Source organism: Manis javanica, chromosome 9, assembly GCF_040802235.1.
Source record: "Manis javanica isolate MJ-LG chromosome 9, MJ_LKY, whole genome shotgun sequence".
Taxonomy (NCBI): Eukaryota; Metazoa; Chordata; class Mammalia; order Pholidota; family Manidae; genus Manis; species Manis javanica.
The window spans coordinates 88,315,140-88,330,949 of NC_133164.1; positions in this window are offsets into that span (position 1 = coordinate 88,315,140).

Consider the following 15,810-nt stretch of genomic DNA (forward strand, 5'->3'; position numbering starts at 1 on the left):
AGCAATAAACCTCAGGCACGCCTCAAGCCCCATCTGCAGGGGACACTTCTCTTCCTCTTCTGCCCTTCATCCACCTTCCTGTGCGGGGCTGACCTTGGGAGTGCTCCCCAGCAAATCCCCACAGACGCAGCGTGAGGCATAGCCTGACAATTGAACTTTCACACTGGCCTCCCAGGGTCTTTAGCAGGGTGATTATTTATTTATTTGCTTATAATTGAGGTATATGCAATAGAATATACAAGTCTTAGTGTATAGCCCAGTGAACTTTGATACATGTATATGCTCATACAACCATCTTATCAAGGTGATTGTTTTTTATTTTAGCCCTAGGATCACAGTCTGGGCCCAAAGGTGGCAGCTGCTTATAAAAACTTCTTTTTCATCAGCTTTTTTTGTTTAAGCAACTCTTGTCCTTGCTTACTGTTATTCCACTCCTGTATGAAGCCCAGCTGGGAAATAACTTGGGGTGCTTCTCCCTGCCCCCTCCATCATCCCTTTCTTCTTTAGCTGTTGAAATAGTAATAGGGAAAGGGAGCTCTGTTTTTGTTAGGAGGTTACATTTACCAAAAAAACACATTTTCCCTGACTAATTTGCAGACACCGCCCATCCGTCACCTTGGGATGTAAGTATACTTGAACAGCAGACCTGCACTAAGGTGCTCCCCAGATCCTGCAGTTGGAGATCTCAGGGCAGCACCCCTTGATTTGGTATGAGATTGGCATTCAGCCTCCTAAGTCCCAGCCTCCTGCTTCTCAGCCAAAGGCAATGGTACCTGGTAGAGTGATTTCTACATGGGGCCTAATTGTAGAAAATAATGGGCCATAACAAAGAGAAGGTGTCTAAATTGAACTGACACAGTCCTTTGGGAGTCATCTGTCTTACTTGCTAGGGAATTCTTTTATTCCATGTACCTATTGACACAGTGTATGGAAGTGTCTGGCACAAAATAGGTACTCGGTTAACATGACCATCCTTCCCAACTAATTTCCATTTCACACAACAGGTAATGCAGCTGCTTTGAGCTGGCATCCTACAGGGCTGGGGTAGCAGAAGGAAAGGAGAGAAGGGACTCCGTATCTGCTCTGGCCTCAGGCTATAATTGTACAAGTGCAGTAGCTCTGGATACCAAGGGCAGTCCTCAAGGAGAAGGGGCTACCTGAGCTGTGGGTTTGAAGGGGAGAGGACTTCAGTTGCTTGATTTGCCCTGGTGGCCAGGAAGATTTTATACTTGTGTGTATAGGAGTTCCAGATCCTTTTTAAAGCTTTGATGGACTGAATTGTCCCCTTGTTCCTTGGCAACCACCTTCCGAGTCCCATATACTTGAGGGTTTCCCCGGGTGCACACTGCAACCAATACGCTGAGTCTCTGCAAGGTCTGATCTCGCGGAGATTTGGAATCTGCAATTCTGTAAGCTGGAGGCCCATCAGTCAGCCAGGGTCTGTGGGACTGGGGACCTGGAATACTCAATTACGGGCAGCCACAGAAAAGGCATTAAAAGCAGGCTAAGGGTGATGACTAATTCTACTCTAGTTTAAATTGCTTTTCCTTTCACAATACTCTGAAGAGAATCTGTCACTCAGAAGTTTGGAAACCTAGATTGAGAATTACCCCAACCATACTGGGGGACTTTGAAGTGACTCTAGAGGAGTAAGTTGTGGCATCTGCATGACCCCGGGATGGGACAGACTGGCCAACTCTTGTAGTCCTGCTTCTCTTTCATGTCACCCGATCCTTGGCTTATCCGGGTACATTGGTGATCTGCCTCTTCCTCCATTGTCCCGTATTTAGGCTTAGGCCAGTGGCAGGGGCATGGCGCTTTTGAAATGCTGACAGCTTTCCACCTCAGTGCTGCTGTGACTATTGCATCAGCACATTTGTATATTTGATCAACTTCTCTGTGTTAAGAAGACACTTCTCTCTTTGTACTCAAGAAAACCATGTTCTGGTCAGGTTCCCAGATCTCTGTGGAGCCCTCTCCTTGGCTGCATGGCTGGTCACTGTCCTGTGCTGACCAGCTGGCCCGTCCTGGTAGCGGCCACACCACTGGCTCTGGCATTGCAGCTTCTGTGCCCTCCCTCTGACTCACCCGGATGCTGCACGCAGCTCTTGTTGGTTTCCCCTAACTTAGGGTGCAAGGAATTCTCTAGCTGCCTTTTAATAACCTCAGGAAAACACTACTCATCCTGCTTCCTGGTTTTGGATGTGAAGTATTGGCCAGAATGGCTGTCTTCTAGGTCAGGTAAACCGAACATAGATTTACCGCATACCAGCCCTGCAGTGGGCATTCTGCCGGGTACTGAGGGTCCAGAGAAGAGAAAAAATCCCTACATTGAGGTACTCTCAGTCTTGGGGGAGTCCAAATGCAGACATATCACTTCAAGAAAATGTAGTGAATTGAGGGGTAGAAAGGGTGGGGGTGGCGGTGCAGAAATTCCCTAACAGGTTTGGTTCAACCAAACCTGGTGCCTGTGACCAGCCTCTATTCTGACTGTTTGGGCTCCTGTTCTGAGCATTTGGTGCCCAGACAGAACTGAATATCCCCTGGACAGAAGGAAGCAGAGCACCGAGGAGGGGGACTGAGCTCAAACCCTGGGGCAGGGAGGGATGGGCGCCTCCGAATCCGGGTGACTTAGGTGACAACTTGAAAGAGGAGGAAGAAGCAGATGAAGGAGGAGCGAAAGGTTGCCCAGACAGGGCATCACTGAGCCCAGTGAGAGGGAGTGTTTAAAGGCAAGGTGAGCGCAGGCATCTGCTGGTGGCCAAGTCCATGGCGGTGGCAGGAGGAGCATGGGGTAACGGGCCTGGTTGATGATGGACAAGCTTGAGAGAGACTTGGCCAGAGGTTTTAAAAAGTAAATCTGGTGGCCAAGAGGAAATGGAGCTGAGGGAGGCAAGATGTGAGAAGGAAGACTAGTTAGGGCCTTACTGCAGCTAAGAGCTTTTCCTGTCTCCCTCTTCTCCCTCAGCTTTGAGGCAAGTGATTGAGGGGCCAAACTCTTCCTCCCCCTCCTCCTCTTCCTTCTTTGTTTTGATTTGTACTTTCTATTTTGAAATAATTGTAGACTCATGAGAAGTTGCATAAATAGTACAGAGCCCTTTTTGACCTTCCCCCAGTTTCCCCCAGTGGAATCATCTTGTATAAATTTAGTATGATATCAAAACCAGCGAACTGACGAAGGTACCAAACTATAACCAGGCTACAGGTCTTACTCAGATCCCCCCAGTTTTTACACGTGTTTGTGTGTGTATGTGTCATCCTACGCAATTTTATCTCACATGCTTATTTGGCTGATCATTTCCCTAAATCAAGGCACAGAACTGAGCCAGTACCACCCAGGGCCTCCTCACGCTGCACCTTTCCAAGCAGCAACCCCCCAGCCCCACCGGCCCCTGGAGGCCAATCTAATGACCTGAGCTAAAGCATGTGTTCAACTGCAGCTGACACAGAAAGAGAAAAAAAGACCCTGCTTGGCACATTTAAGTCCTTGGGGTTTTTCTTCCTTTCTCTCTGTAGGTCACGTCTACCTTCCTGGGGAGCAGGGTATGGGTGAAAATTTGTATTTTGGGCTTGAAGCAGGATTGTTATTATCTGCAGAGGGATTTAGAGTCCTGCTGGGTGTACCTGAGTTTGAGGCTGGGGGCTCTTGCCTGAGCAGTGCCCCCCTTTTTAAAGCACCTCCTTTATAAGCCCTCTTAAATCCTTAGTAGAGGACACAACTGAGACTTAGTCAGACATGGACGTGATGACTTGAAACATAGAGACGCACAAGAAATAAATATTGTGTGGCCCGATATGTGCGTACTTTAAATATTGTTGTATAATTTCTTTAAAAAGGCCTGTTCTTTCCCAAAGGGTGAATCATTCGTTGAGTTCCTTCACAGCCTCTCATTCTCCCTCTATTGTGTATTTGAAGTTCATGGATATCCCTTATATGCAGGCTGACCTCACCACAGATGTATTTCTGAGGTTTATATATAAAGTAAATATCTCGATATTTCAATATTTGATAGTTAATGTAGTAAATCAAAGTGATTGTCATTTTGGAGCTGTCATAATAACAGTTCAGATTTGGAATAGCCATTTGGTATTTTTTTTTTTACTTAATTAAGGAATTGCTTCAAAGTGCTGATGTTCATGGACCTCTGGGTATAGGGGTCTGCTGGGTCACAGGGCAGCAACTCATCCCTGTTAGCTTGAATCGCTGGTGAATTTTCCTTTTTTAAATCCCAAATCTTCCATCATGTGTTTCATTTCTTGGTTTTAGTTTATCCTTTTGAACCACTCAGAATAGATATAATCCCTCTGCTTCACACTGTCTAGTTGGTGATTCAACAGGAATTCTCATGTTTCCTTGAAGCTTTTCTTTCTAGTATAAACACCTTTGCTTCCTTTGACTGGTCCTGTTGGGCCTTGTTTCCCAGGCTCTGCCATCCCCTCACTTCCTCAGGAAGCACTCTCGTTTGCCCATGTCACTCTCAAAAGGTGCCATCCACATTTTCTCTGTCACTACTGAAAGAAAAACAACAGTTTGATGGACTTAACTGATTAAACAACGTGTGGGATATTAAACACTTTAAACAGTATCCTGTTTTCACGATATGAAAACTCTGTATTTAATTCTGCCTCTGAATCCACAAACTTAGTCCACTTCATCCATATAGTAAGCAGTTAATAAAGGTTCACTTTTATTATTATGACTAATTTGAAACAACTCACACTGCATATTAAAAAACAGCAAAAAAAAAAAAATCCTAAATAACCCCCCAAACAGCCACAAAGTCACATGTCAAATGGCATAAATATAGGGAAAAGCAAACAATCAAGAACAATAAGGCAGTTTCCCACATCTTTTTATCTTCCTATGGAAATATATTTGAAATTAACATTGCATATACTTAAGGAATATAACATGTTAATCTGATGCACTTATACATTGTGATAAGAAACCATTGTGCTAATAAGCACCTCCCTCAAGTTACATAGTTATCATTTATTTTTAGCGGTTGGAATAATAAGATCTAGTCTAGATGAGTATAATCCAGTACTGTTGTCTATCTTGACTGTACTGTGCGTTAGACCTCTAGGGCTCTTTGCTTCTAGTTGCATGTTTTCCTTAAACAACATCTGTTCTATCCCCACTCCCTCCCATCCCCTGGTAACCACAATTTTAGTCTCTGTTTCTACGAGTGTGGCTTTTTTAGGTTCTACATAGGAGTGATATCGTACAGTACGGTCTTTCTGACTTATCTCACTCAGCGTAGGGCTCCCTTATGTAGCTCAGTTGCTGGAGCAAGAGTTCTAGTACTTTCCCACATCCTAACTTCAGTCAGATCATAGTGAAACCTTCCTGACTTCTTTACCTTCTGAGGAATAAACAGTAAAAAAAAAAAATTATTGATATGCATGGGCAATAATCTTATTTCTTTGCATGCCTGAGATAAAGCCTAAGTGAAGCCCCCTCCCCCTTTTTTTTAAAGACAAGAGGAGTAAAGTCCTATTTCTGGGTCTTAGAAATAATTTATAGGTAAGAAAAATGTTTCCTTGTTTGATTAAGAAATACTGGTATTAAGAATCAACTATTTCTGCTTGAGGCTCTACTAGATCATTAACAATCAAATACAATGACATTTCTATTCACAATTTAAATAGTTTATTTTGAAATAATTTAAAACTTACAGATAAGTCACAAAAACAGAACAAAGAATCCCTATCTCCCCCTCATTTCCCCAGATGTTAATATTTCTTTCATTGCACATTGCTCTGTCACTTCTTCTCTTTCACCCTAGTGATTTTTTTCCCAGTCTTATTGAGACATGATTCACATAAAACATTGTATTAGTTTAAGGTGTACAGCATAACTATCTGCAACATATGCATGTTGTGAAATGATAATGGCAATAAGTTTAGTTAACATCCATTACCACAAATAATTACAGTTTTTTTTTCTTGTGATAACTTTTAACATCTACTCTCTTAGCAACTTTCACATATACAGTACAGAGGTGTTTACTGTAGTCACCATACTGTTCATTACATTCCCAGGACATACTAATTTTAACACTGGAAGTCAGTACTTTTGACCACCTTCACCCATTTCCCCTTCCTCCACTCTCCCTAATGATAATCATCAGTTTTTTTCTGAACCATTTGAGAATGAGCTGCAGACAAAATGTTCCATAACTTCTAAATATTCTGGGATGTATTTCCCTAACACTTCTCTATGTAACCATTAAATAACTTCCAACTGAACTCAATGAGATCAACACTGATACATCACTACTATACTGTCCACAGATCCCATTCAGATTTCTGGATGTCCCATCAATGTCTTTTTATTTCTGGTCCATAAGCCCATCCAGAAGTGCATGATATGTTAGCTAACATGTTTCTTCCATCCCCTTCAGTCTGGAAAAATCCCTTAGTCTTTCCCCCTCTTTAAGATCCTCCCCTTTCACAGTTTTAGAGTCTTGCATTCCGCAAGGCTATTTCGTTTTCACTTTTCTCTTTTTGGTTTTGTCTAGAGTAGAGTTTATTCCATTTATTTGCTATAATATCTTTTTCATTTCTAAGATTTTTAATTATTGATACCCATTTGTTCATGTTTCATTTCTTACTGTTTTTGTCTCATGCTTTGTTACACTTTTAAAATGAGTTACTTCATCATTTGAGCATCTTAAATATATGTAGTTTGTGTTCCATTAAATGAATTTAGTTTGGGATGAGTTTTATTCCAACTGTTTATTTTGTTTGGCTTTCTTTCATTGAATTAGTCTTTCTCCCTCTGGTTTGACCCTCCCTCTCCAGTGGTTTTCAGTTTCCTACCACCAGATTTCCCCTGTCAAGAGCCAGGCTTAAAATGGCTTTTCAGAACTGTGGCCCTGAGCGATCTGAGGATATCACAGACCTGGTCACAGAGCTGGCAGGCGGCTTGGCTCCATTCTGGTGGTGAGGCGCTGTCTGTGTCCTCTTGTCCTCCTGGGCCTATAGTTTTCTCAAAGCTTCAACCCAGACTGTAGTAAGCACCAGCTTCTTTTCTTTTTCTTCTTCTATTCTTCCACTAGTGGAGGTGACCTTACCCCACTGTCTTCTGTAACACTGAATTCAAGTCCCTGTCTTTCTTAAACCTGGGGCCTATTGCTTCAGCCCTGCTTACCCCTTTGCATCCATGACCCATGTCATTGCTTTATGCTGGGGCTTAGGAATTGCATGAGAGCTTGTAGACTGCTTGAGGTAGTAGGTAACAACCACTGCTCCAGACAACCTGTCAGAATCTCTCATTTGGACTTTCTGACACAGCCTCCCAATAAGTCTCTACCGCTTTGTATTTGCTCCTACAATCCATTTTCCATTAAAAGTGTACATGAAAAAATGATATCTAACTTAAAATCCTTTTGGCATCCCCTCGCTCTGTAGTTCAAAATCTTTAAGCATAGTTTATAAGTCCCTGTAAGGTCTGGCCCTGCCTCTGTTTCAGATTTGTTTGTGCCACTTGCCCCGGGATCATGAATCTCTGCTCTCCAATCACATTGGCTTTTTTCTGCTCCTGGAACTACTGGTCTCCTACACACCTCAGGGCCGCACACAGACTCCCCTCTACTTGAAATCCTCTCTACTCCTTTGCATCCTCATCCCTATACCTCTGGTTAAATCCTGTTTACTCCTAGATGTCAGCTGGGATGCCTTGTCCTTAGGGAGGCATTTCTAATGTCTCTGTACCTGCCCCAAACCCCCAGCTTGGGTGACTTTTTTATATACCTTCAGGTGTCCTCTACTTTTAATTTTTTTTTATTGAGACACATATAATAAAATGCATAAATTGTGGTATACAGCATGATGCATTTTGACATGTGTATACACTCATGTAACCATTGCCTAGATCAAGATATCAAAGTCTCATTAATATTCCCTCTTCACCCTTTCACCCTTCCCCCCACCTCCTCCTATACTTTTTCTTTAAATAACTTATTTACTTATATAATTTATTCATATTTACTTATGTGATTATTGTTGCTATCTGAGGATTTTGTTCACTATTGCATCCCCAGCGCCATGTGGGGGTTATAACTCACTACACATTCATGAGTGAAGGATGAGCTCTAAGCCCCATGTGGTCTGACCTGGTTCCTCTCTGACCTCACCTCTCACCATTTTCCCCTTGTTCACTCTGCTTGAGTCTCACTGGCCTTCTTGCTAGGCCCCCAAACCCAGCAGGCATGCTCCTGTGTCCAGGCCTGTCTTAGTCTGCTTGAACTGTAATGACAAAATAGCGCAGACTGTAGGGCTTAAACCACAGAAATTAATTTTCTCAGTTCTGGAAGCTGAAAGTCCAAGATCAAGGTTCCACAGCATTGAGTTTTTTGGTGAGGTAGCTTTGTCCTCACATGCCTTTGCGTGCACAGAGCAGGGGAGGCGGAAGGAGACGGGGAGGAGAGGGGAAGGGGGAGCCCTTTGGCTTCTCTTGTTATCAGGACACTGATGCTACCAGATGATGACTCCACCCTTAAGGCTTCATTTAGTCTCAGTGAATTTCCTAAAGGCCCATCTCTAAATCCAGCCGCATTGAGGAGATCAGCACATCAACATGAATTTTGGGGGGACACAATTCAGCCCTTAGTGTTCTATCTCTACCCCTCCCACCCCAGATTCATGTTCTTATTGGCAGAACACTTTCATTCCATCCCAAATGTTTGAACTCATCCCATCATCATTTCTAAAGTCTCATCTGAATATCATCTAAATCAGAGATGGGTGTGACTCAAGGTATGATTCACCCTGAGGCCAGATTTCTCTCTAGCTGTGAACCTGTGAAACCAGACAAGTTATGTACTTCCAAAATACTATGACGGGACAGACACAGGACGGACATTCCTCCCCACAAAGGGAGGAATTGGAAAGAAAGGAGTGGTAGGTTCCAAGTAAGACTAAAATCTAACAGGCAAATTCTGTTTGGATCTTGAGGCTCAACAATAATCCTCTTTGGTCCAGTGCTCCGCCTTCTAGCCACTTCCACAGCCCTGGCAGGGGTTCTTCGCAGGGCTTTGCCAGGTAGAGGCTCTGCCAGGCAGTCCCGCCCCCAGAGCTTTGGGTGGCGGCCGCTCAGCCTGTTGGGACCACAGCGGAGGCCCACTCTTTCTGAGGTAGCTGTGTGATCTCTGGATCACCTTTGGGCTCATTCTTCCCTCTTCTTGAAGAAACGTGATATTTGCATTTGAATGACTGTATTGTCCAGTCCTGCAGAATCCAAGAAGTCTGACAGCCTTCCTTCATTTTTTTGTCTTTCATTTCTTTCCCTAGTCCTGCCACTGTTTCTACTGGTACAATGCCCTCTTGTCTGGCTTCTTCTGAAGTGGCCGATGGAATTCGTGGTTGACACTCATGCTGATCTCAAGTCGTGTTTCAGCCACTCCCTTACCATTCTCTTCAGACCTTCTCATTTTTTTTGCAATATGGAGAGGTTGAGACTTTTATAAATCTTCAAGTTCAGTTCCTGTTTGGTTGGAAGCTTCCCTCAGTTTATCTGTCTCCTCTCACATGTTATTATAAGTGGTAAGGAGAAGACACAGCACTCCTTCAAAATGTGGCTTAGCAATCTCCTCAAATATCCAATTCCATCGTTCCTCAGTTCTACCTTCCACAAAACACTAGAACACAGAGTGGCCAAGTTCTGTGCCACTTTATGACAAGGATCTCGTTTCCAATTCCCCGTTTCTCATTTCCATCTGAGACCTCACCAGAACTGTCTTTACTGTCCATATTTCCACCAATGATCCCTTCATGGCAGTTTAGCCTTCCTCTAGCAGGCACCACAAAACTGTTCCAGCCCCTCCCCATTCCCCAGGGGTAACGCTGCTTCTACCGTTTTAGGTATTTGTTACAGTAGCATTCCATTTCTTGGTACCCAAATCAAGCCTGCTTGGGCTGTCATAACAAAATACCACAAACTGGGTGGCTTAAACAACAGAGATTTATTTCTCACAATTCTGGATTCTGGAAAGTCCAAGATTAGGGTTCGGGTGGGATTGGGTTTCTGGTGAAGGCTCCGTCCCCAGCTTATTTTATTCTCCTGAGAGCTGAGTACACCCAGTATTCTCTATGCTTCACCTGCTATTGTTCCTCCTCATGAGGGGTCAGTGCCAACAGGGCAGAGATTTTTATCTGTGGGATTCACTGATGGATCCTCAGCACTTAGAACATGCCTGGCACCCGGCAGGTGCCAAATAGGAAATTCTTGAGTGAAGCACGCATTTGTATATGTGTGTAACAAGATGAAGAATATTTTTTAATTTGTTTATTTTGTTCTTCCTGATCAGGAAAGAAAGCTTTATCACATCTGCTTTAAACCTAAGGGTTTTTTTCTCCCTTCTTCATGATTTAAGAATATTCTTGTTTCATTTTTGTTTCTTGAAGCCTCATAAACATTTCCACTGCTGTATGTGTTTGGTTTTATGTTCCTGAGATGTTCCTCTTGAGAAAACCGTATTTCTGTTTCTCTCATTATATGTCTTAAAATGGCAATAAATAAGACATGTGTCCCAGCACAGACAACATGCAAATCCTAGGAAGTTTCCCATGGCAGGTGGCAGATAGCATTTGTGAAGGGGGGATCCTTGTGGCTATAGATGTTTAGTTAAAAATAATAGAGGATAGGAGGAGAGCGTGTCATCTGGCAGCTTTTGCAGTCTGATCCACTGCCAGTTGGAGGCTCATTTCTAAGTGCCAGGGAAGCGGCTCAGCCCCAGCTGCTGGCAGGAGTCTCACCTGGGGCCTGCGCACAGCCTCCCTCCCACACTCCATGGATGGTGACAGCTGCTCGTGCTCCAGGCTCCGGCAGGCCCAGGTGGGAGAGTCTGTTTTCACAGGTGCGCCCTGCAGCCCAGAGTTGAAATCTGGCCCAGAGTGTGTCCCTAAACAGAAAAGCTAAATTTCTTTTGTAATGAATAAAATTTCTCCCCTCAAAATACCAAAAAGGAGGAGCACTTGACATTTTTGGACCCAAGGATGCTCTTGCCTTCCATGTCGCAAGGGAAGTTTCTACTATAGGCAGAAACTGATGATTATAATCATTTCTGAAATCTGTTATGTAGTTTGAAATATTTAGCGATTGAGAAAGAAGATTCTTTTCTTCCCTCCCAAGCTTACATTTAGAAGAACTCCCCAGACCCACAAATCCCAGGCATTCCTTGCCTTTTGATAGAAAGGAAAGGATGTGAATTAATGACCTAACCTGTCTAGGAGGTCAGGCTCTGCTTTGTTTTCTTGTACTTTTTCTTACCATTTAAAATCTGCATTGCTTGCAGGATCTTTAGTCCCCTGGTCTTAGAAGAGTTGATGCCTGGAGATTTCTGATTGCTGGTGCTGATTCAACACAGAAATGCAGCAGTGTGTGATGGCTCAATAAAAATCCTTCTGGAATCAGGGTGGCAGTCTGACTTTTTAATTAGTATTACAAACACTGTGCTAGGGCTTTAATAAAAGTCTAAAATTTTAATATTAATTCATTTTATCCCTGTTAAGAATTCTGTATTAATATCCACCTCCTTCTACAGAGGCAGGGTGGTGTGGGTGTCCTGCCCAAAGCATGCATTTATTAAGGGGCAGAATCAGGATCTGCACCCAGGCTGCCTGAGCCTCTGCTTGGCTCTGCACCACCTCCAGCCTGTGGCTGGTGGTCTCGGGTCACACACATTTCTCTCCCTTTCTGGGAAGCTGAGGTTGGACACTGCACCCTTATTCCTGGTACAGTGGCAAAAGGGCTTGGCTGCTTTCTCCTCCCCTGATGTCACCTGTCACCCGCTTGAGGGAAAAGGAGCTGCTCTCCTGGCCTGGGAGCGGGCCTCCATTCCCTGGCTGTTTCAGGTTACTTGAAGTCCTGTGAGTTTCAGGGTTTCAGGATGCTCTCCCACGCAGCAAACATACCAGCCTGCAATGCCTGTTCTCTTGAATGAATGTTTTTGAATATCCCTCGCTTGGGATCCAAGGCCAAACTCCTACCTTTTTTTCTGGTTGGTACTCTGGGCCCAGCGGGTGTAGGAGCCACCTAGAGAAGTAGGTGTTGGCAGCCAGGACTCTGAAGGCCAGAGAAGCATCCCTTTCTGATGGGAACAGAAAACATGACGTCATCCCCTGGCGCTGGAAACAGAACAGGCTGTACTCTTTAGAAACAGCACCCACCTTAATCAGTGATTTTGGAGTCCGCTTATCCTGAGCTGTCACCAGGAACCTCCTGAACTTCTGGAGTAACTGAAGGTGTCCAGCGAGGCAACTCCATCCTGTGTTCTCAAGAGCCCGGGGTCAGGGTGCACAGGGTCAGTGGACAGGGAGGCCTGGGCGGTCTCTCGGTGGCTCTAAATACACCAGCCAGGCTTGTTTTCTCTTCCTTGTATGTGCTTTGCCATTTCTAATCAGCAAAAAAAGAGGACGGGCATGTTCTCCGTGGAGGTGAGCTCCAGGCCATCGTGGAGACAAGCCCATGGGAGGTTTTATGATTTGTGCAGATTGTCCAACAGGAGAATCCAAGGAGAGATGATTCCTTCAGCACATGCCCAGCACTGGTGGCTGTGAGTGACAGAGACAGTCCTTCCGCCTCCACCTCCAGACTTTCCCTGTGGGCACCAAGGAGGCATGGTCTGCAGTGGTTTGGAATCAGAATGACATGGGTCTCGATACTGAACGGAGAGCCAGTGTGACTGCAGGAGGGCGGGGGGCATGGGAAGGAGGAGCCAGCCGTGGCTATGCCCCTGCAGCTCGCCCAGCAGTGCTCAGCCTCCTCGGGGCCTCAAGAAGAGGCCTGGCTTCCTAGGGGTCACAGGCAGCAGGTGCTGACCCAGCCCTTCACTTGTTTCCATAGCAGCCTCGCTTTGTCAAATGAGATGACTGGCCAGGGAAGCCGAGAAGCAGAATCTACATGCACATGGGAGATATTGTGGATGTCATGTATTTAGTAGTGGAGTTTAGGATTATGCTCTTCCTACTTTGCTACTGCCTTCCTGGCTTACTGCCAAAACTCTTCTTTTCCTTACTTGAAAATAAATAGGACCATGCATGTTCCACCTTGCTCAAAAGGATATCCACTGTGAACCTAAAACTATCATAAAAAAACTGGTCTATTAAAAAGAGTATTCACTCATTATTAGCTCCATTCATTCATTCATTTATCAGATTTGCTTTTGACATGGCAGATTGTGAGAATGATAAGAGCCCTAGAAGATTCTGTACGTTAATGGAAAGGAATATCCAAATAATTATAATGCAATGTGGGCAATGTTGTAATGGAGTTGTATGTAAAATGCTATGGGACACAAATTGTACACAAATGCTCACAGCAGCATTATTCATAATAGTCAAAAAGTGGAAATGACCCAAACATCCATCAACTGTTGGCCAAATAACATGTGGTATATCCATACAAGGATATTAGCAATTAAACAGAATAAAGTACTGGCACACACATCAAAAGAAGAAACCTTAAAGACATTATGCTCAGTCAAAAAAGCCAGTCCCAATCGATATGGTATGATTCCACTCATTGTATGATTATAATTATGTGAGCTCTTCATAGTAGGCAAGGCTTTATTAGAGTCAAAGAATATTAGTAGTTGCCTTGGGCTGGGACAGAGGGAGGAGGAGTGACTGACTGCATTTTAGGGGTAATGAAAGTGTTTTCAGATTAGGTCATGGTGATAGTTGTGTAACTGTGAGTATACGGAAGGCCACTCAGTGGTACACTTCAAATGGGTGAATTTATGGTATATGAATTATAGCTCAATAAAGCTGTTAGAAAATATAGTGTGAATATAGGGAAGGAAAGATTAATTTTGATCTAGATATGCAGATGTCCAAAGGCTTCAAATGGGTGGACTATTTGAACCAGCTCTTGAGAAGCAAACTTTTCAAGTGGAAAAGTATGGGACAAACACAGGCAATTATTTGCAGAGGTATGGAGGAACGAGAGGAGACAGCCTACGTGAGGAACAGACAGAGGCTGAGGTAGCTGGAGTGTACGTCATGGCCTGGCTGACCACAGGCAAGGCTGAAAGGGTAGGATGGGGCTAGATAGCAGAGGGCATTTGTACCGAGGAGTCAGGCACTGTTTTGTCTATAGTGGAAAGTCACTGAAGGGGTTTAGTGAAGAAACATGATGATCAGATTGGAGTCGTAGGGCACCACGAAGAAGATGGTTTGTTCGGGGGCAGACAGAAATAGAGAAAGAAAGAGAAGTTAAATGGCTGTGATCCAGGCAGAAAACAATAGTATCTTGGATTAACACAGTGGGAGTGAGATAGTTCAAGACATCTTTGGGAGATAGAATGATTAGGACTTAATGACGGATCCTTCTGGTGGGAGAAGGATTAGGAAGTGAAGAGGGGAGAGGAAGTAGAGAAAGAGGGTGGGGGGCAGAAGAAGGAGAAGAAGAAAGGGGGCATGAGAGGAAGAAGGCCTCTCATATGGTTTTGTAGCTTTACTGACAGGGTAGGTAGTGGTATCCTTCAACAGAAGCAGAAGGCAGCAGGCAGGGAGCAGATTTGGGTGTTGAGATGGTGAGTTCAGGTGGACATGTTGAGTGGGAGAACCTCTGGGACACAGGCACAGGTGCTCAGAAGGCAGTGGGAAGGATCATGGTCATTATGAGTCTCAACAGCAGCAAAAACTACCATATGGTGGTGTCTGCTATGTATCAGCCACTGTGCTAGGGACTTGATATAAATATTTCTGATCATTATAAGTGGTCACTACAGAAAGATAGGGAACATCACCCCGGGTTGTAAACAAACTGAGGAAATAGAGAAGTGCTCTGAAAGAGACCCTCTGGGAACAGTGGACATACAGATTTGTTTTCTCAAGACAAAGGTAACAATCCACCCTCCAAGAGCGGTTTTCAAGCTCCTCAGGGATGGCCTGTCTCAGTGGGGAATTCCCTGAGCAGCAGACCACGGGGGTGCTGTCAGTGTGATGCTGCTCCTTTTGCTGGGACTGTGATTCCACCTTCCCTGGGTGTTGTTCCCCAGCACCAGCAAAAGGAAACAATATGTAAGTCTGCATATTGAATTGATTCTTAGGAGACCACTTCCAAGGTGGAAGAAGGAACGTGGGAGAACAGAAACTCAAAACCTTTCCTTCTGTGTTTGGATCAGTATCTGAAAGAGTTTATTTAGTTATGTGAAAGGCTCATTCTTTTATTTGGCTTGATCCTGAAATAGGGAGGCTTTCCTTCTCCCAGGCCAACTCTTGTGGACCAGGACGGCCCACTACAAGCTGTAAACTCGAGAAAGTTACTGAGTGGCTTCACAGCCCACAGCCTAGTGCCTAGATACAGGGCTCCAGGAGGACTTGCGGAGCGAATGGCCGTGCAAAGACTTTTATGCCTGGCCTATGTGCACTGCAGTTTGCTGTGAAGCACGCCCCCTTCTGTACAGGGGCTTTGCTGTGCAGCTGCCCTGGGGCAGTGGCCCCTAAGGCTGGGGATCTCTGCACTATTCTCTCCGAAGTGACAGCTCAGTTAGGTGATAATGTTTTAATTATTTGTGCCAAGGTTTTATACTGTGAATGAATCCCATTAGTACCTGTGCCTAGCAGACCAGGAGACCCTCAATAAATATTTATGGATTGAAATGAAAGCTTCGTTAAGCTTGAGGAGTAAGGTAAGTCCTTGGCTGACCTCCACAAATAAGGGTGAAACATAGAAGAGTGGATCTGAAATTTAAAATTTCACAAGTTCCCTGAAAACTCCCTTCATCCTCTTATACTCCAGTTTTATTTCAAATGGATCCAACATCAAGGAAAAGATGGGATTTGAATAGGGAGAGTAAA